The sequence below is a fragment of the Urocampus carinirostris genome, chromosome 7 (assembly GCF_059441175.1).
Source record: "Urocampus carinirostris isolate Australia breed hairy pipefish chromosome 7, RoL_Ucar_1.0, whole genome shotgun sequence".
Lineage (NCBI taxonomy): Eukaryota > Metazoa > Chordata > Actinopteri > Syngnathiformes > Syngnathidae > Urocampus > Urocampus carinirostris.
The window spans coordinates 30252939-30275686 of NC_142355.1; the positions used below are offsets into that span (position 1 = coordinate 30252939).

Sequence of the window (22748 nt, forward strand, 5' to 3'; positions counted from 1 at the left end):
GATCGCAGCAAGGCTTTAGGGCTAGGACCTTAGCTTGGCCTTTTGTCTGAGAGTAAGAGTCCCGGCTCCTTGGCTTTGTAGCGTATTATGAACTGACCGATAACGGATATTGGATAATTAATAAAGAAAATAGAACAATAACCCTTAAAAAATCCCCCCCCCATCAAAGCAGAATTTGTGCCGTTCAACCCGTATGAAAAAAGTTTGCAAAGGCACAAAGGAATAACCAAGTCTGTGACTAGCTAAACCTGTCTAATAGTGTCCAACCCCAAAACTGCTAGTAATACACTGGGGGGCCATTGGGGCACCAGCCTGCAAAAGTTTGGGAACCATTCTTCTAAACTGTTTTTACATTGTCTTGACACAAATTTATGGAAGACATTGCCAGATAATTGGGTTGTTTTTGAAAAAGAAAAAAAAAAGAAAAAAAACAACCATCACCAATAACATGTTTTTTGACTCTTGTAAAGCCAAAATAAAAAAAAAAAACATTTCAGGCGGATTGTAGTATACTTGGTCATTAACGATTAAAAGTGAAAAATAAGTTTTAAGTTAAATTTGTTTGGCCCTTAATCACAAGGAGTCTCAAAGGGTTCGACAGACTACAGACTTTTAAGGACTACAGACTATTATTACACCATCCCCTGATCTAAAACCTACATGAGGGCAAGGAAAAACTCGAAAACCTAAACATGAGGAAAATAAGGAAACCTTGAGAAGGGACACGATAAAAAGAATGTCAGGATAAGAAGGGGAAATATTTACAAGGTTGTGCTTGAAGACTGGCCTAAATTTAAAAATGATTGCAATGAAAAATAGTGCAATAACATCAAGCAATAAAAAAAGAACGACAATTAAATGAATAAACAAGTTACGTGTACCCTTTTTTTAGTGCAACTCGTATTATACATTTTCCTTTTTTTGCCTACAGTTTGTGTTCCAACATGTCTTGCATCGTCTTACTTGAGTTTGTCTTCGTTCCAACAAAATGTACATTGCCCTCTTTCAGTTTTTGTTCAGTTTGTGTTCCAGCTGGTTTTTATTAGAACATTATGCAGTTTTTCTAACCATGCAACCATACATGATAATTTTTCCAACAGAATATGTTTCAGTTTTTGGATTTCAAAATACTTAAATATACAGGGGTCATTTTACTCAGAATACATCATTATAACTATTCGAAATATAAAAATATATACAATATATATACAGTATATACATATACAGTATATATATGTATATATATATATATATATATGCCCTGACATGCCAAGTCCAGAATTCTGACACCCAGTTTTAGGCAGATTACTCAAATCTTTGTTTTCTTATCCAAAACGTATAGAGAGCTAAACTGTTAGCAGTTGTGGCTAATAGCAGTCATGCATATTCTAGTGTTGTTTTGCGCATATGCATGGCCACTCAGCTGTAAAGCGCCACTGACCTCCAGGTGACTCCAGACTGCACAGTTGACTTCCAATGCTAATCAGATCTGGTGCCCTCAACTCTTCCTTTCATTTACTTAACAACACAGGATCCGTGGAAGCTTTCCATTTGACGACCGTTTAAAGGGGACACCGTGCAATATTTGACCGCTAGATGTCGCTGTAATGTGGAGTGTAACTGAAAATGTGTGTTACTTAAACGCAGGGTGAATATAACTATGGAGAGTAACCAAGTGCATCATCTTTTTTCTCATTGGTTTGTTTAGCCTTCAGCAAGGTTTTAAGAAAAAAAAAAAGAAAACAAATAGGGACAAAAGAGAGAAATAAGAAGAAAACAAGAATAAAAAAGCAAGACACAAGATAAAAAGAAGAAAAAAGCAAGCAAAAAGCAAGACAAAGGAGAAATAAAACAAATGAAATAAATTGACATGGGGGGAAAAAGAAAGAAATTAAAAAGAAGAAAACGGGAAAAAGAAAGAGAAAATGAAAGAGTAGAAAAAAGAAAAAAAGGACAAATGAGAGAATAAACAAAAAAACTCAAGAAAAAAACAGAAATAAAAAGCGATAAAAGAAGAAAAAAACAGCAAAAAGCAAGACAAAAATGAATAAAAAAACACAAACAAGAGAAAAACAGTACCCTTAGCAGCCAGATGTCCGCTCCCGTAAACCCATTGTCATGACAAATAAATATTTTTGGGTTTACTAGTGATCATTTAAAAGTGCAAAGTTATATAATAGTTCATGAGTTTTTGCTTATCATTTAAATCAATAAGCAGCACGGCGGCGCAGTGGTTCGCGTGTGTGCGGCATAGTTCTGAGGTCATGAGATTGAACCTTCCTGTGTGGAGTTTGCATGTTCTCCTTGTGCTTGTGTGTGTTTCCTCCGGGCACTCCGGTTTCCTCCCACATTCCAAAGACATGCATGTCAGGTTAATTGGCCAGTCCAAATTGTCCCTGGGTGTGAATGAACAAGTGAGTTTTCTGTCTCTATGTGCCCTGTGATTGGCTGGCAACCAGTTCAGGGTGTCCTGCCCACTGCCCGAAGGCGACTGGGATGGGCTCCAGCACCCCCGTGACCCTACTGAGGATAAGCGGTGCAGATAATGAATGAATGACTGAATTTAAATCAATATTGTTATTTTAATGAACAAAGTTTTTTTTTTTTTTACCACTAGGGGGCAATAAAAAAATCCACAATGTTCCTTTAACTTCTCGTTGAAAAAATCCATACTCCCAGACCTTGCCCAAAAGTGGCATCCGACCAATCGGGCCCAGACGATCACGACGATGACGCTAATGTCGCCTTGGAGCGTCGGATCATCATATCGTTTACATTGCGTTGAGACGCGGCGTGCATCGACGCCCATGAGCAACAAAGCGGCATAATTCCTTCACTTTCAGGGCCACTGAGCAGCTTGTCAAGCTGAGAGAGAGCAAGGGAGGGTGGAGTGGGTGGCAAGGATGGAGAGAAAAAGGGAAAAAAAACCTATACTGCTTGCACGTGTTGCCCTGCAATACAACAGAGTGGGTTTTTCATTAAATGATTCAAAGGAAACGGTCAAATATTTATGGGGGTGAAAGATTCATGCGCGCCGCTTCTATGACCGTATTGCCGTGTGGGTGCACCGCGGTTGACCCCCACCCTACACATACACACACTTGTCATGTACAGTAGACCCTCGGGGCTGTGAGGGCCTGCCAGGCCTTCTTTCCTGGCCTAAAAATACCTGCATCACGTGATGCTGATTATAGTGTTTGTCCATCAATACTTGTTAATTAATGACAGATTTTGTTTTTTGGGCTTTGCCAAAATAAAGCCACAAATGATAGTTAACAAGACAGTAATTCCATTTGTCTGTTCGCTTGTTTTCATTCCTTCGTCCCTGATTATGATGCGTACTTTCATTTCTAATCATTTAACCAATCACATTTCAAGTAAGGCAAGTCAAGTCATGTATATGTGTATGGCTCTTAATCCCAAGAAGTCACAAAGAACTGTACAGACTATAGACTATTACAAACGCTGCCCTACTTACGAACAAGATCGTTCATAACTTGAATTTGGTCGTAAGTTACTTCAGTGCTATATTTTGTATGAAATGTATGTTTAGCTTTGTATAAGTTCATTTAAGGCTTGCAGCTCGGTAACCTAGATGGTAGGGCGCCCGCTCCGGGACTGGTATGTCGCTGGTTCAAGCCTCGGCCGAGTCATCTTACAACATTGGGACTCATTGCCTCTCTGCTTGGCGCTCGGCATTAAGGGTTGAAATTGGGGGGTTTGGTCACCTAATGACTCCCAACACAGCAGTTGGGTCTAAAATGGCAGCGCCCTGTTTGGCTGCGGCTACATCGGCTCGCTACAGTTTAATTGTACGGGTCAGGTGTATCGACATTTCGTTCTGTGTGCATGGTTACAAAGAATGACAATAAAAGTAAATTCTATTCTATTATATAAGTAACCTTTATTGTTTTGTACAAAAAAATAAACATTTCATAAAATAGTATGCTCTATAAAGATAAAGTGAAGTGTAACTTACTTTTGGAAGATGAGCTCCAAGAGTTAGGCGACTTCTTCCTGGGGGCAAAAAGTGGCCGAAAAAAAGCGATCTAACCATTTTCTCAACCGCATCAAGCTTTCTTATTCCACTTTCATTTCAAAGGAAACAGCTCGCCTCCTCTTTACACTTTACACCAACCATATTAAATTGATTCATGAGATATTAAACAATAAAAACGTCAAAGTTCTTAGCGAGCTGGAGATACACTATAGAATGTTTACACACAAAATAGGAAGAGGAAGCCAAATTTCTTCTTTGGGTTTGGATAGTGGGGGGCCTCTCACAGCGCCACATGCCGATAGTGGCGGAAAGAAGCACTACAGTCATTTCCTCTACTCGGAAAAAGGTGTACACAATACAAAATCCAATTTACAGCAATGTCCAAGTATTTTTTCGATATCCCGCAAAAATTGTTCGCATCTACCGTTTTTCGTAACTCGAATGGTCGTAAATAGGGGAGCGTCTGTATTACACTATCCCCTGATCTAAAACCTACATGAGGAAAATGAAGAGACCTTGAGAAGGGACTGCACATGAGGTAATCCCCTTTCCAGGATAGCCAGGCTGCAAAGGATGTTGCAATAACAAATAATACACACATTGTCAACATAAAATATAGGTCATTTATAAACTATAGAATAGAAGTGTGTTTTAAGCCTAGATTCAAACAGTTCCACTGAAGTTGCAGATCAAAGCTCAAAAGGCAAAGCATTCTTCAGCACCGGGAGCCCGAATAGAGAACGCTCTTGAACATGTGGATTTCTTCTTGGCTCTAGGGGTCACTAGTATACCAGAATTTTTCGAGAAAAGGCTCTGAGCAGGAACTGCCGCAAGTGCCACTAGCTGAGTGAAAGAAGAGCAGTGCTAGACATCAAATAGACTGAACCATTTCACGGCAGTGGAGTATTTTCGACGCTGTTTTTTTCAGCTTTTCAGGAGTAATTCTTGCTAGGCTCCTCAATCTGCCCTTAACCCTGCAATATTTGATGTGCAAGCCGTGATATCACTGTCGGTTCAGCCAATCCAATTTTGAATTGGTTTAACAGTGCATGCTGGAGGTCTAGAGAAACGTTACCACTTCAACAAGCATAGGGGGCGGTAATTCACCAAAATGATCACACTGTTAACACACTGCATGAGTAAATACAGAATCCTCAATAATTTTTCTATTTTATGAGATTTCTTTATGTGACGCAGCTGTAGCTGCAATAAAGGTTTTATAGCCATAAAATAGTTAATGAGGGTTGGATTGATTCAGACTGGTATGGACTTAATAAAAGGGGGAAAAAGGATAAAATAAATAAAATAATATAAAATATAATAATAATAATAATAAAATAAAAGGCGATATGCGATCGGGGATAATGGATCCTAGACACATCCATGCATCTCGTTTAAGTCAGCCTAGAAAGGAACTTTCTTACTCACTCTTACTCAAACTGCTTTCTGCCAATTCCCAAAATGCATACGATTGGTGCAGTTCACTTTTTGGCAGGCAGAACAACTAAAAAGAGATACCAGACCCCCCCCCCAAAATACCCTCTTTCTATCCATTTATCTATTTCTCTCTTCCTTTTTCTACTGATCCTTTACCCTTTTTTTCTTTCTCTCTCCATCTCTGCTTATCTTATTCCCTCTCTTTTCCCTCTCTTTTTCCTGTATTTTTCTCTTTCTTTCTTTCTTTCTTTCTTTCTTTCCTTCTTTCTTTCCTTCTTTCTTTCTTTCTTTCTTTCTTTCTTTCTTTCTTTCTTTCTTTCTTTCTTTCTTTCTTTCTTTCTTTCTTTCTTTCTTTCTTTCTTTCTTTCTTTCTTTCTTTCTTTCTTTCTTTCTTTCTTTCTTTCTTTCTTTCTTTCTTTCTTTCTTTCTTTCTTTCTTTCTTTCTTTCTTTCTTTCTTTCTTTCTTTCTTTCTTTCTTTCTTTCTTTCTTTCTTTCTTTCTTTCTTTCTTTCTTTCTTTCTTTCTTTCTTTCTCTCTCTCTCTCTCTCTTTTCTTCACTCTTTCACTCTGTTTATTGCTCACTCTATCTTCCTTTCCCCCTTATCTTCCTGTCTCTTTCTTTTATTCTCCCCTCTCTCTCGCCATCCATCTCTCTTTTTGCTTCCCTTTTATTTATCTTGCTTCTCTTCCTTTCTCCCTATTTTTTCCCAACTTTACGTTTCCCTCTCTTTCCCTCTTTCTCTCTCTTTCCCTTTTTCTCTCTCTTTCCCTCTTTCTCTCTCTCCCCCTCCCTCCCTACCCCCCTCTCTTTCTCCCTCTCTTTGTCTCTCTGCCTCTCTGCTTCTTTTTTTTTTCTCTTTTCCTGACAGTACTTTCAGTCCTCACAAAAAAAAACCCAAGAAGAACTGTGTAATATAGAATTTATTGCAATACATTTAAGTATTACATTTCCCATTAGCAGGAAAAAACACATTACACAGACGTTTTGCCTAAAGCTTGATTTGCCCAAAGGTGCAACACAGTAGGAGTGTAAATGAATTTGGACCCGACCCCTCTCACAGGGTTGACCCTTGAATCCCCCCTTTGTACTCACATGAGACAGAACCCTGGCAGAGCTGGTCTTGGAGAAGGCCGAGAGCGCCGAGGGACACATAACCTTGCCCTGTCACCACCCTCACCAGAATGTCAGCTAGCATTAGCCTGATTGACGTTGAGCTAACACTGCGGCGCTATGAGATGCGAGGCTCTGTATAACCTCGCCCTAACTTCAACTCGGGCTAGGACGTCAGGGGGCACAATGCCAGATCATGGGGCCATCTGCACATCTGACCCCTACCGAACGTTAGCTGTGTTTTGATAGAATGGAATTACCGTAATCCCTTGCTATTTCGTTGATAAATGTATTCTGTTTTTAATATTGGACATAGGATGCCAGTTCGTTCTTGTGACTATTCCAGTTCAGTGTTGTCCGTATTTTGGACTGTTATGCACTGTTTACAGCATTGTCACATGTGGACTAAATTGTAAACTCAATGTATCGTGGGTTGAAAAAATATGTTGTGATCTATTATCCCTGATTGTATACTACTGCTTGAAGGGGCCAGAAGAGCACATTTTTATCAAGCCTGGTGGATTTATTTTGCCGTTCTGTCCACGAAAAAGTGACCTGCCCTTGTGCAGCCGGGATCCATTATCCCCAATGGCATATTGCTACCATCAGGGAAAGGCAGAGGGCACATTTGTTAGCCCTTTTTGGGCCGTTACTGTATTTTTACACTTAAAACTTTTGCACTTCTGTCAAGAGACGTGCTTTTCTGGCCTGTTTAAAATGAAATGTACAGTTGTGGTGGTGATCTATTATCCCACGTCGACTATTGCAGAAAGCGTGTTATTGTGGACCTCCTAAATGAACATTGCTGTTTTGACCGTGATCCATTATCCTTAATCCCATGTTGCTATGATGTGGAGACTGGCAGAGTACATATTTATTGGGCCTGGCTGTTTTTCATTGGCATTCTGTCCTCCAAAAGTGGGAACCGCACTCGTGATTAGGGAAATTAACTACTCTCTGGGCTCCCGAAGTCTAGCAACAGGAGCCTGCAGCTGGTACCCAATGCTGCTGTGAGGCTTTTAAATTAAAAAAAAAAGAGAATTTGATCACACTACTTTGATTTTGCATTGGCTCCCGGTCAGTTTAAGATGTGGTTTTAAGGTTCTGTTGGATTATACAAAATTATGTATGGACTTGCCCCCTGATAGCTACTTGATTTAATGTCCCCGTATGTTCCTCCTCGGAGCCTTCGTTCGGAAAATGCTGGTTTGTTAGTGATCCTAAAAGCCAAGACGAAATACGCAGGTTAAAGAGCGTTCTCCAACCGGGCCCTGGTGCTCCGAAATGCTCTGCCCTCTGAGATTCAATCTGCAACCTGAGTGGAACAGTTTAAATCTAGGATCAAAACACACGAATATTCAATAGCTTATGAATAACCTATATTTATTGTTGTTGATGCCTTCGCAACATCCATTGCAGCATGGCCATTCTGGAAGGGGGATTACCTCATGTGTGGTCCCTTCTCAAGGTTTCTTCATTTTCCTCATGCTGAGGTTTTGAGTTTTTCCCTGCCCTCTTGTAGGTTTTAGATCAGAGGATGGTGAAATAATTGTCTGTAGTTTGTACAGCCCTTTGAGACTTCTAGTGATTAAGTTCTTTATAAATTAACAGGACTTGACTCGACTTCCAAAATCCCGTTGTCAGTACTTGGGAGTTTTGGCTGTACAGCCGTAATAGCTACAAAACCTTTTCAAAAGGATGAACATTTAAAAAAAAACAGTAAAAATGTGTGCGAATGTCTCTAGTTTCAGCTAATTCACAACTGCTTTGGTTCTCAATTGAGTAACAGCAAAGCCGTCTTATCAAAAAAGTATTTAAAAGCCTCATCCTCCAGAGTAAATGTTGAATATCTTACTCTCCTCAGTGCCAAATTAAAAAGCCCCTTTCAACAATTTTGCAATGTTTGTTATCAAGGCTGCTGACATGTTAACGCGGGAGGGATGCCTAAAAGGTGTTTATGTGAGTTGAGTCTTGACCTTAACAAACGGTGATGTTGACAAGGTTTCAAGATGCCTGATTTCAATGGTCTAAAAAGTCCTTTTTCTACAGAACCAGTCTACAAGGCCTGGATATACAGTGGTTTTGATGCTCGCTGCTTCTTCAGGTCATTTACTAATGCATGTACTTTACGTGACTCGTTTTATCGTTGCGAGGGAATCGGCGCTGGTAAAGCAGCGCAAGTTTAAAGCGCTGTCACGAGGTGACTCGCTCGGTTTTGTTCGGATGGAACGTCGGATTTCTTGTGACCTTGAGATTTGAATAATACATCCCACTTTGGTTAAAGGGATGTATCGACCGTTTTGACCCTGCCGAGGAAAATGAGATGTGATGTTGTTGAATGGTGATATAGAATTTATGATTTTTATATTGCAAAATCGTCTTATTTTATAGATATCCAAGAGTTTATTTCTATCTGTCTATCTACCCTAGTCATATCCCTCGAGGGGGGTGACCGACAGCAAGATAAACACATACAATAACAAAGAAAACAAAAAGGGAAAGAAATAACAAAAAAACACACACAAACATTTTTGGACCATGGCCAACCCAAATGCCCAAACACCAAAACACGTTAAGCACCTCGGCACTAAAGTCGGTCATGCTTTTATCCCTCCAGATGAAATGGGACACAAGAAAGCGTCCATGTTGCTCGGGTCAGGGTGACACAACACACTCTTCTGTTCAACAGCAGGGCCCAACAGGTTTCACTGGTTTACCCCTGCCATATCATATAGGTGCCCTGCCCATCCCTTAGAACGCGTCCAAACATCCCTCTATCCTTTCACAACACCTCTCCACTCATTTCTATCACCAACAAGAGCTCTAGCTTCCACTACTTTAGACCTATTTCCTCCACTGCACTCATAACACCATCCATCCACGTCAATCGCAGCCTTCTTCTTGGTCTCCTTCCGTTTATTTCTACTCGGAAGGAGACCAAGAGGAAGTTTGTATTGAGTCGATTTACTTACATTTCAATGTATTATATTTTTTCCAAAGGAGCTCAGGGATCTGTGATCATTTGTGATAGCATCATCATCACCTGTTTTTTTTAAATTAATACTCCATTTAAAATGATATTTTTGCTCCTAAGTTGAAATTTGTATCGATAATTTTCCACCATTTTCTTGTACCTTGCATTCCCGGAAGATTTCTGTACATGTCATGAAACCATAAGATGTAGTTCTGTGATAACAATGAGCTAAAAATGATTTAAAAAAAGAAAACCTAATTCTACTTTACTTGTTTAAAGTTTTAAGGTGTAAAATAAGACAATTTTGGGGTCATCTCAAACATTTCATATAGATCCAAAGCAGAACCTTGTCCTAGAGGTTTCCTTTAGTCCAAAATTTGCCAGAGAGTAGATGGAAAGCTCCAAAACTATGAAAGATTTGGTTCACGTCTTGTTAACTTGACTTTCTGTCATGAAACGGACCGGGAAGCAGGAAGTCGGAACTCATTTGCGTAGACGACCTGTCAATTTAATTGAGAAAGAAAAGTTGTCCAACACACAAACGGACCAAAGACAAAACAAAACAGGTTCACAGGTAATCAAAATTACAAACTAGGCATTTACACGGATCAAACAGGCATGAACAGGTCTTCAACATCGTAAAGCAATGGTCTGGCCACGGGCAGTCCCAAAAGGAGAGTTTATTTACTCCACAAGCAATCAGTTCAATGCGTCTCAGCCGGTGTCAAGGGGCGGGGCCAGCTGGGTGCCATGACAACCGTGCAGGACATGACACTTTCGAATTCATTAATTTTTTGGGGGATATTTTTTTTATCATTGAAGCATAATCAGTAAAAGATAATATTAATTCTCATCTTACATCAAATACGACCAAATCAAATTTTGGTCGTATTTGATGTAAGATGATGGTCTTTAAAATATTTGATAAGACACAATATGAGTAAATTTATTCAGTTATATTTATAAAAAAAAGTGGACCAGATATAACCGATCTTCTTTTTTAATTAAACTGTCCTTCAACTGAATCAAACACCATTGTCATGATTACTGATGCAAGGAACCTGTGCCCGCTCCTTTGGCGCCAACTGCCTCGGACTCTGATTGGCTCCCTGTCACTATTTAAACCCCCGTCCTTCTGTCACCTGTTGTCAGTCTGTCTGCGAACCTCAGTTCACGCTTGGCAAGCTTTTTGACCCTGACTCACTCCATTTTTGGTTCCCGTCTTCAACCCATTTTCTGATCTCAAACACATTTTTTGATCTCCTGTCCCGGCTACTGACCTGTTATTTTCTGCTCCCGACACCACCATCGCTCGCCATGGTACCACTTCCGCGTTCAGAGCAACCTGCACCCCACGATCAGCGATCACCGGATCGTGTGTGCAATCTTTTCCCTTCTTCCCAATAAAACTGAGAGAAACGTACGCAAGTGGGTCCTGTCTGTGTTCTGGTCTTGAGAAAAATGTTTTACTGATACATGTATCAAATCGTCTTTAAAATATTTGATAAGGTAATGACATATTATCAGTAAATTTATTCAGTTATATGTAAAAAAAAAGGTAAATAGTCCAACCGGATTAAACCGATCTTCTTTCTAATCGAACTGTCCTTAAACTGAATCAAACACCGAATAGAATCACATATCAAAAACTGTTCGTAATCACCTTTTTCAGGGATATTTATGTACTGACTTTGAATTTTTATTTTATAGTTATCATTAAAAATACCCAGTAAACAACATTTCAACTTATTTTAGATACTTTACAAATTGGACTAATTGCAACAATGTCAGCTGGAATGGATTTTGATCTTTTACTTTGGCTAATTCAACTAACCTCGGTTGTTCAATTGCCATTCTATGCTGTCACGATTTACAGCGGAGGCCCCTCTATGCAAGGAAGCCAGATACGGGTCAGGTGGGCTTAAAAAAAGGATAACATTTTAGGGCAAATCCAGGAACAAAGTAACAAACCAAACAAACCAACTAGCAGTCTAACAAACTGTCCGAATAAGAAACAAATCTGCCCTAGCAATGACAATGACGGCATCTGCTGTCAGGCACAGTTAATATAAAGGGCTAAAATAATGATGTTCAGGTGTGGTGACAAAATAGGCACAGTTGGGCCACTTTTCTCAGTTTTGCCCCCTCTATAGGTGGACACAGTGTGCCAAACCCTGACATTAGGATTGAGATAGACAATTGTATGAGTTCTCTCTGTTGGTGGAAAGTTTTCTCATTATTTTTGTTGGGAGTCTCTACTGGGAGACTCCCTAACAAAACATTTTAATAGCACCCATCTTTCTCTTCCGACTTCATTTCATACAATACAATATTAAAGCAGTTCCGTATTAACCCAACATGAACAAGTCGTGACCTGCTATTGAGCTAGATATTCCGTCCACATATACAGTGTACGTCCAAAATCTCCAGGGGGCAAAAAATAACAATTAGACCTCTAAAATGGGAAATGATCAACATGAGAAAACAATGGCTGTGTTTCCGCTCTCCATTTGCCACTTTCTGGAGGAAAATAAAAGGAGACAAGGAAAACGGAGAGTCAAATCAAAGGTTAATTGGAGCCGGGAAAATGTCAAGCAATTTTACCCATCACCCACCAGGGGAAAACTACCCTTGGTGGAAAAGATGGGGAAATATCGGAGAGTGCATTAGCTTTTCATCCATAATGGCTTTGTGAAGAGAGCGATGATGACAAGTTTTTAGCACTCTGGTACCCATTCTGAGTATTATAAACACGTAAAACTGCGTGTGTTTGTGATGCAGACAAAAAATGTATACATTGGTGACAGCGAAGTGCAGTCAGGGGAGGCAAGGGAGACTGTGTCATTATGGTAATATACAATGAAATACATCGGTCGGTCAGTGGTTGTTTGCGGGGGTGCAGGTGGGTTGGTGGGTCGGCCGGGCAAATAAGACACGTCGCTAATACCTATAAGAACGGGTCGCAATTTGAATGATTACGTAAACTGATTTCCAGTCTTCTGGACATGCAGCGCTAGCACCATGCACTCTATAGGAACTGCAGTCTATATGGTGTCAGATTCTAACTATAAACAACAACATTCCAGTCTATTCTTAATCTCCTCTTTTGAATAAATGCTGGGCTATGACGTGTCAATGTTGAAATCTCAAGTGAAATATTAATGAGGAGCTGCAAGGAAACTGAACTGAGGGTTCTATTAAGAGGATAATTCAAGTCTTGGAGGAGAAAGGGGAACTGGACTGACCTTCAGAAGAAAACGAAGAAAGAAGAGAAACAACAGGAAGAAGATGGAACTAGGATAATAATGTCAAGGATTTCAAAAAAACAAGTCAAGTCCTGTTTATTTGTGACACCCTTTATCACAAGGAGTCTCAAATGGCTGCACAGACCACAGATTATTGCAAACTACAGACTATTATTACACCATCCCCTGATCTACAACCTATATGAGGGCAAGGAAAAACTCAAAACCTCAACATTAGGTAAATGAAGAAACCTTGAGAAGGTACTGCGCATGAGGTAATCCCCCTTCCAGGATGACCAGGCTGCAATGTCAGTTAATGGGAAATGAAGTTATGTTTGCTGAAGAGCTGTGAAAAGAATACGAAGAAAAACAAAGGATCATGAGAAAGAAGAAGATGAAAACAGAATTACGAGAATTATACAAAAAATGAAAAGCATAAGAAGAAGAAAAGTGAGAAGAAGGATAGGAAAACCAGGAAGGATTAGGATAAAAATAATTTGTGATTCTAATAAGAAAGACAAGGATAAGGAGAATAAATAAGAAGGATAATGAAAAAGAAGCCAATAAGAGTAGGAATACAAAAAAAGGAAAAGGGATAAGAGGGAGAAATGATAATAAGAAAACTAATGATTGAAAAAAAAGGATAAGAATTGAGGATAAGATAGATAAGCAAAATAAAAAGAAGGAAAAGGATAAGAGGGATAATATGAGAAGGACGGGAAGAAAAAGAATGACAAAAGTACATATAGAAAGATAGTAAGAAGAAAGAAAAGATTAAAAAAAAAGGAAACAAAAATGAAAAAAAAGTATAATAAGAAAGGAAAGGACAAGGAAAAACGAGAAGGAAAATAACAACAAGAAGAAATAGAAGGATATGAAGAGGGATAGGAAGACAAAGATGGATAAGAAGAAGAAATGTTAGAAGAGGTAAAAGAAGAGTAAGAAGAATAAGAAAGACAAAGAAGGATAAGAAGAGACAAAGGATATGAAGAGGGTTGCGACAATGTAGGGGGATAAAAAGAATAAATATTAGAAAATGTAAAAGAAAGAAAAGCATAACAGTTGAATTTGTTTACTTGAAGGGTTTACAGAATAAACACTGTCCTTTGGGATTTCACAAAACTCATTTATTCATTCAGTCTGGATTTCGAGATCTGTTCACTCCACAATTCCTCGACATTTTAATTGATTGGCTCTTATGAAGACTATTGAATCTCATCGTTTCAAGCGTGATAGAGACGTCTCGGCTTTTGTCAAAGGACAACTCGGCCTTGATCTTCTCTGCTGGACCGCAGTGACTAATACCAATGGAAAAAGGATTAGTCTCAGAATAAAAGAAGGTGCTGTAGTCCGGCTTTAATTGGCCAGTCAGAGGCTTGATCTAGTCTTCGGGCTGCCACTTGCTCAACCGCTCAATTAATCTTCCCTCCCTTATAATGAGTCGAGGGATTTCCGACGGAAAAACGACATATTTTTTTTTCGGGCCGCCCAAAGGATCTTCTGCCCCTACACAAAGTGACCTGACAATTAAAAAAGAACAACCCCGCTCAACCTCTCCAGTCGGCGGATATCTCTGACCCAGGCTTTATATTCAAAGGACTAACGAAGACTTCCGATCGACGAGCACCGAAAGAGTCCCCCGTGAAACAAGATTGTCGGACCGGCGGCCCCCTCCCCGATCGCTCCGCCCTTCTTCCTTTTGAGGTTAATACAAAGCGACTTGTTGGATCCTCCCTGCAGTGGACAACAAACGCGCCGGGGGCAGATATTAATTTAAAGATAGATGACTGCGGAAAAGGTTAAATATGTAAGGTTAACCGTATTTGACCTTGAATTGTTGCCGGCTTTAAATCCGGCGGGTAAGAAAGGGGATAATGGAGAAGCTAGTCGCAATCAAAGGCAAAATCTAAAAACAAACCATGGCGTCTGACCTTGACACGGATTTGGTGACGACGAGTGATTGCCAAACATCTGTCTTGTCCTATTTTGTTGCGGTGACCGTATGTTTTACCAACAAACATGGTAAATGCAGCTGCTGCCGACATATATTCAGCCATTACTTTTTCACCTTTGTAGCGAGAAGTGACCTTGAACTATCAGTACTTGTCAAAGCAAATTTAAACAAAGGTGTTGTGCAGTGGATATTTCCACTACCACTGTACTTTAGGTTTTGTTTACCCAAAGGTTTAGGTTATGGTTTTCTGGATCGCCCTTTCAGTGTAAGAGTGTTTGTTCGCCATTTTCTATTTCCTTCTGTTTTGTTTTGAACTGAATTGAGGGCGCTATTAGGATCTTTTTGCTAAGCAGTTTTAAGCGGAAATGGACTGACATTAGAAACGGAAAAGAAGAAATAGAAGAAAGTAGAAGAAGCAAGACTTTTTCAATAATAAGGAAGATTCGAAGAAGGGAACAGCAGTGATAAGAGGAATGAGAAGAAAAAGGATAAGTACGGCAAGAAATTAAGTAGGACAAGAAGAAGAACGTGATAATGAAAAGGATAAGAAGGAAGATAAAGAATAAAAAAGGATAGGTGATGAAAAATGGTAATAAGTACAAAATAAAGGATAAATTAAGAAGAAAACGAAAGATAAGAAGAGGCACAAGAAGAAGCATGATAATAATAAGAAGCTTAATTAAGATAAGAACAAGAAGGTTAGGAAAAAGAACGAGAAAGATAATAATAAAGATAAAAGGATAAGAAGAAGGGTAAGAAGAAGTGTGAGAAGGACAAGGAGAAAAAGAAGAATCACAGTCTAAGAAGAACCATGAGCAGGATAAGAAAAAGAAGGGTAAAAAGAAGGATACTAGTCATTTCCAACAGTAATTTTCTGTAACTCATATGTGCCCAGAATATTCTGTAATAACTGCTCATCTCCATCTCTTATATTGACTAACATCTCCTCTCGTAATTGGGCTATAAAAGCAAACGGTGGAAGAAAACTTGCCTTCAAGCTCTTGTTTGATGGTAGCCCTTTTTGTTTAATTAGCATGTTGTGAATACTTGATCACTGTTGAGGCTAATTTTGATTAAATGTTAACACGAGTTAGACGAAAATAGTGATGAAATTCTGACAACCTGTGGAAACACCAACTAAATCGTTTGACCTTCTATATAGATCAAAATGGCCGCCTTTTAGTTCATTACCAGGCATGGGATTTTTTTCTGGTCTTCCGGTTGATCTGTAGATCGATCTTTAAACTAATATCTGGGGCTAAAGCTTTTTGCTAATTTGGCATGCTAAGCAGGTTAGTTTTAGTTCGATTCGAACAGGAATTAGAAGAAAATGCAGTGGTACCCTGGTCCTCAACTGCCTCAATGCTCAACCAAATCTGTGTTCAACCAAAAAATGTGCGTAAAATTGTTTCGATGCTCAACACGGAATTCAGTGCCCAACCAAAAATAGCCGAGTCAAAATAGTCGAATTTATTGAGACTTGGCGTGTAATGAGTGGAGCTGAGTGGAGCGGAGATTCACTTGGCGGCGCTAGTTAGCCTAGCTTTAGCGCCACTTTTATCCGGACCGTCAATGAGTGAAGGGTTACGTCAATTTTGAAGTTATCAGTTGCTTCTAATCTTTATCAAGGACAAGGAGTTGGCGGGGATAGCACTAGTGGAGCTTTTATTTGCGAAAAAGCGCTTTGCCGTTTCCCACACCCATTCCTTTGTGCCATCACACCACTGTTCAAATGTATGTAACCGATACAAAATAGTTTATATTTCTTCTTTTTTATGTTTATTCAATATTATATACACATTTATATTCTTTAATGTTGTTTAAATACATGTTTTTCTAATATTTTAGGTATTTCTTTGATGGGTGGAACGGATTAAAATACTGACCATTGTTTCCTATGGGAAAAAAAATTCAGGTACTCAACCAAATCGGGACACAACCAACTACCAGGAACGCATTATGGTTGAGGATGTCATGATTACTGATTTGATTCACCTGTGCTCGCTCCTTTGGCGCCAACTACCTCGAATTCTGATTGGCTCCCTGTCCCTATTTAAACCCACTCCTGTCTGTCATCTGATGTCAGTCCGTCTGCGAACCTCAGTGTATACTAGGCAAGCCTTTTTCAACCCTGACCCCCACCTGTCCCGTTTTTACTCCCGTCTGTCTCCGGCTACGACCCCTTTTAATCTTGACCACGTCTCCTCTCCTGTCCTGACTTACGACCCGTTTTTGATCTCGACCACGTCTGCTCTCCCGTCCTGGCTTACGACTCGCTTCCGACCCCGACTACGTTTTTTGCTCTCCTGTCCCGGCGACTTACACGTTTTTCCGTTCCTGACAACGCCATCGCTCGCCACGGAAGATCCACTACCGCGTTCAGAGCGACCTGCTTCCCGCGTCCAGCGATCACCGGATCGTGGGCGCAAACCTTCTCTTTCTTCTAATAAAACTTGTGGGATACGCAACGCAAGTGGGTCCAGTCTCCGTTCTGGTCCTGACAGAAGACCGAGATACCATTGTACTGCAGTGTATAAGTGTCTTCAACCCGTGGAATTCCCCTCAAAGGCCGTTACCAACTAAAGATGTGAAAAATCTGGACTTGCCGTGACACCGGACATAGCCTCACCGGCAAGCTCTCGACATTTCATGTCCAAACAAGACCTCCTTTGATTAACATGGCCAGAACCGCTTGAGTCTTTATTTTTCCTCCTTGCACCTTAAGTAGAGGTCGCCACAAGAGTCAAGTCTTTTTGACTGTGCCAGTCTGGATCCGGAGTCATAATTCGTTTGGGTTTTAGGACCTGGGGGGGTGAAGGAGCGGGCGTGAGGGGGCAGAGGGTTCGCTGAATCGGAAAGCACGCTAGTCGCGCTTGATGCTCAACGAATCTGAAAGGTCATGTCATGTTTTCTGGCAATTGAGTGGATTGCTTTGGATTGCGCAACATACGTCCCGGACGTCCTTTGTGTCTGTTGCGGTCTTTCTGCCCGCTTGCCGGCAAATTTGCCCCCGGGTGGCTTTTTGCCTCGACCTTATTACCCTGCTAGCTGACGTACTTGCCCCGTCGCTTGCACTCTCCCGCTCGGAGGGAAACAAATCAGAGCGACGACGGCTGATAAGTGACGTTCGCGTCATGATAAATGGAGTACCTGAATCCGAGAGCTTGGATGAACAGAGCTTTATTATCTGAGAACGGTGGGATTATTTAACAATGTGGAGAGGTGTTACTGCTCTCTCTCTCTCTCTCTCTCTCTCTCTCTCTCTCTCTCTCTCTCTCTCTCTCTCTCTCTCTCTCTCTCTCTCTCTCTCTCTCTCTCTCTCTCTCTCTCTCTCTCTCTCACATTTTTTTCTCTTTATCTCCCTTTTTTCTATCTATCTATCTATCTATCTATCTATCTATCTATCTATCTATCTATCTATCTATCTATCTATCTATCTATCTATCTATCTATCTATCTATCTATCTATCTATCTATCTATCTATCTATCTATCCCTCTAAACCTACTCTTGTAATTTGTCTCACTCTCCTCTTGTAATCTTTTCATCTCTCTTTTGCTCTCTTGCAATCCTTTTTTCTCTCTCTCTTGCAACCCCCCCTCTCTCGCTGTCCTATCTCTCCCTTACTCTGTCTCTCTGTCTCTCTGTCTTTGTCTCTGTCTCTCTCTTTCTCTCTGTCTCTGTCTCTGTATCTCTCTGTCTCCCTCTTTCCCTCTCACTCTTTTGCTCTCTACCCCCCTCAAAATATCTTTCTTTCTCTTATTCTCTCTTTACCCCTCTCGTAATATCTCTGTCCCTTTCTCTCTCTCTTCCTCTCTATCTTTCTCTCTTCCCCTATCTTGGAATCTCTCTCTACACCTCTCTTGTAAGCTGTCTCTCTCCTTCTCTTGCAATCTCTCTCTCCCTCTCTCTCTCTCTCTCTCTCTCTCTCTCACTTACCCTCTCTCACTTACCCTCTCTCCAGATCCACCCCAATTTTCCTCTCTCTCCCTATCCCGCTCATAAAATATTTCTCTCTTACTCTTGCTCTCTTTATCCATCATGTAATCTCTCTCGGTCCCCCTTTCACTCCTTTCTCTCTGTCTCTATGCCTATCTCGCAATCTTTCACTCTCTTTCTATATCTTACGCCTTCTGTCTGTCCCTCTCCTTCTTTCAATCCACTCTTGTGATCTTTCTTTCTCCTCTCTCTCCCTCTCTTTCTTTCTCTGTCTACTGTGAAAACGTGTAATTGTCATAGGAGATCCATAACAGGTAAGGGAAAATTAGTGCCGAATATTTTTACCATGTTTTGCAAGGGCATTTTCCGAACACTTTTAAAGCCCTTTCAAAAGCGACACCACATATCTCAAGTACATAATAAGTAGGGAGGGGTGAGTGCTGATATCAGGTATCTGTATCGGGCAGATACCAAGTTTTGTTTTGTGATAATGGTACTTGTGACAGCTGGCAATTTTACTGTCAGTGCTGTCACTTCATGAACTAAAAGCATCTATAGCTGCCCTTTCCCTATAAGATTTTTTGGAAATGATTTTGCATTTTGTGAATTAAGAGAATTAATATTGTCAGCTCTTGGTATTGATATCTGTGGGTAAAGGTATTGAAATTTGTCCAGTATTGAGCATGCCTTATAATAAATCAAATCATAAATAATTGAATCCTTAACAGCACCCAAAGCAGATATAAAGCACATGAGCCATCAGCTTGCAAAGGTTATTTTGATTTATTTACAGAGAGAGGCTGCAAAAAGGAGTGAGTGTTTCCTCCAGGCGATAGCCCACAACATGTAGTTTTACCAGCCAATCCTTCTCCGGGTTGCACTCCTCCATGCCCACGCGCTTGACTTCTGCACTCCAGCAGATCGGTGGCAGAGGTCCACAGACACTTAGATCATTTTACCCGGGGCGCAAAAGGGGCACAGAAGAGCCACTGACCCCGAGCTTGTCCAGGCAGGGCTTTACGCCTCGCTGGCTTCCCTGGTGTGACATTTCTCTTGCGTTCCCTCACCCCTCTTCCCCTTCACTCACTCGTATGGAACCAAAAGCAAAGAAGGGGGCTGCAAAAAAAAAAAGAAGAAATCATTGTCTGTGGAGATATCAATCAAATGCGCAACATCTGAGGTCACTCCGCTGTCAAAGCTCCTTGTTTACCGTCCCGTTCCTTCATGCAAAATGACAATAACCACAGAATGTCATCAACCCGACGCAAACCGACGTTCTCCCTCCGAAAAAGAAGGTATCATACCTGCCTCCGTCCCTGTGGCGCTATCCCTAGAGCAAAACCCCTCCTCCTTTAGACCTGCCCACGGAGGGTCATGCATCAGTCATGACATTATTAAAGGTTCAATTGTGCCTTAAAACGAGGCCTCTCCTGGATGAGGATGTGTTGTAGAGCAGATGGGGCTTACGCGCAAGCGGCTTTAACGTCTATTTTTAAGTGCTTTGGAGACAATGATCTAATGAGACGTTTACATTTGTTCGGGGGAGCTTTAAGAAAAGCTCAAGCTGCAGTCGGTCGTCAGAAATTTCATATTAATGGGGTTTTGTGAGCTTCATTTAGTCTGGCTCAAGGCAGTAAATCTTATGGAATGCAAAATAAATAAACAATGAAATAAGAACATGAATAGCTTGCGATCGCTTATTTGATCACCTTTAATTTTCCAAACTATCAATTTATAAAATGAAGTAGCAATTACCATTTTTGACTAAAATGTCAATTCAGAGATTTTTTTTAACTTAATGCATCTTTATTTCATTTCCCAGTAGCCCAATCGTTTAATTTTAGTCTTATTTAATCAAAATATGTACTTTTAATTTTAGTCATGTTTTATCTTGTTTTGCTACCCAAAAAGTGTTCTTAAAATAAGCCCATGATTTGAATTTAATTTGAACTGAATTTTCTGGACTGAAAGCAAAACAATATAAAAAATGAATAAACTACCTTGTTGAATGAGAAAAATCATTTGGACTCAAATGTTATGTGAAAAACAATTATCTTCATGTTACCCCCAAATAATGTTTATTAAAAATCTAGGTACAAAATAAAATAGATAATAAAAACATTAAATGTGGACAAGCTCTGCCTTTCCCAGGAACTGCTTAAATATCAAGCGGCAGTTTAGCATCCCACATCCCGAGCCTTGGCGTCATCTCAGACTCAGCGAGGCTGCGGAATGACACTTTGAATTGGGGTCAATTGGACCCCCGCTTGTGGCTTTCGGGCAGCTTTCCCCTGCCGGGGGCTGATCACGTACTGGACAGATAATTCAAGTTACAAGATGTGTAACAGAATATTTGAGCGACACTAGGGGTCAGTGGCAGTCCATAGCATCATCATTTAAGCTCTGTCGTCCGCATTGCTTCACATGGAGGTGAGGCCTGGGAGGCGCGGCCTGGGATTTTTAAAGGTCATGGAATGGGGGCAAAAAATGGCTGCCGATTGGACTTTTTTTGTTTCACAGTGCATAAATATACTCAGTGAGTTCCTCATCAGGTTGGAGGTTTTGAAAATATTTCATTTAGGTGCATCGATTGAAAAGTACAACACGACCTCATGCAATATGTATCCGAACACAAAGGATGCTGCAACACGCGTGGACATTAAACTGCAAAACTATATTTTCTCGTTCGGCCAAATAAAACGTTAACTATTGATTAATTAACTAGTAGGTTGTTGATTATTTTGCTCATTTTAAGAATTTTTCCCACAAGATTTTAAAATAATAAAACCTAAAGGTGTTGTTCGTAACTCCAAAATATTCCAATTGCTGATGCCATCTTCTGGCTGAAATCATCATTGCAGCCTCTGTCAAACTGCTTCTGTGGCACGTGCTCGTACGTGTTTCTCTTAGATGTGCTCGAATAAACCCTTCTTCTTTTAAGGTTTATGTTGGCAATTGAAATGTATTCCAAACGGTCATTTTCTTACCTTCACCATTTTTACCCTAGAATAAAAGAAAACCACAAGCATGCGTGTGAAATTGCTGTCCTCCCCCCAGTCCAATGCACTCCGTGGCCGGAACACAGATGATAAAAGTAAGCTAATTCCAAATAGTCATGTGAAAAAAAACAACAACATGCTTTTTTGAACTCAGTTGGGTATTATTAACACAGACTTAAAGCTCCAGTGTATAATATTTGAGCACTAGATGGCACTGTTGTCTGATGCGACCGAAAACCAGTGTAACAGAGCACAGCGTAGCAGCAAGATTCCAGACAAACATGGCAGCCACTACAAGATATGGATTCCTCCATTTGAAAGAAATACATTTTTTTTACTTTTTATTTTATTGATATTGATAATTAATGCATTTTGCCGAGTATTAAATTCAATATTTTTTGTACCACTAGGAGGCACTAAATATTTCTCACTGTCCCTTTGATAGAAAACAGATTTAATTTCAAACAATTTTAAAGAGACAGTGTGTAATATGTATAAAAATACATTAACTATCCTTCCAGGGTCCAGGGTCACGGCAGTGCTGAAATCCATCCCAGGCATCTTTAGGCAGTGGGCAGGAGGGACACCCTGAACTGGATCCCCACCAGTCACAGGGCATGCAGAGACTTACTCATTCATTCACACCTAGGGTCAATTGTGTACCCGCCAATCAACCTGACATGTATGTTTTTGAAATGTGGGAGGAAACCTACGCAGGTACGGGGATAATATGCAAACTCTGCACGGAGAGGCCACGTTAGCTTGAATTAAACCCTGGGCCTCTGCACTGTGAGGCTGCGTGCTCGCCACCCAGCCGCAGTGCCACCCTATGAACTATCATATCAATGTTCTGAAATGTCACATCTCATCTCATCTTATCTCATTAGCTGCACCGCTTATCCTCAGTAAGGTCGCGGGGGTGCTGGAGCCCATCCCAGCAATCATCGGGCAGTGGGCAGGGGACACCCTGAACTGGTTGCCAGCCAATCGCAGGGCACACGGGGACAGACAACTCACTCACTCATTCACACCTAGGGACAATTTGGACCGGCCAATTCACCTGAAATGAATGTTTTTGGAATGTGGGAGG

General features: G+C 40.5%; 1 long non-coding RNA gene across 1 annotated transcript; it reads right to left on the reverse strand.

Moving 5' to 3' along the window:
* Window positions 1–19423: 19423 nt before the first annotated feature.
* Window positions 19424–20107, reverse strand: LOC148362951 (uncharacterized). The gene is made up of 2 exons (XR_015850831.1): window positions 19964–20107; window positions 19424–19775 (listed from the first exon to the last, which is right to left on the reverse strand). It is a non-coding gene; the product is annotated as an uncharacterized LOC148362951 (long non-coding RNA).
* Window positions 20108–22748: the final 2641 nt, after the last annotated feature.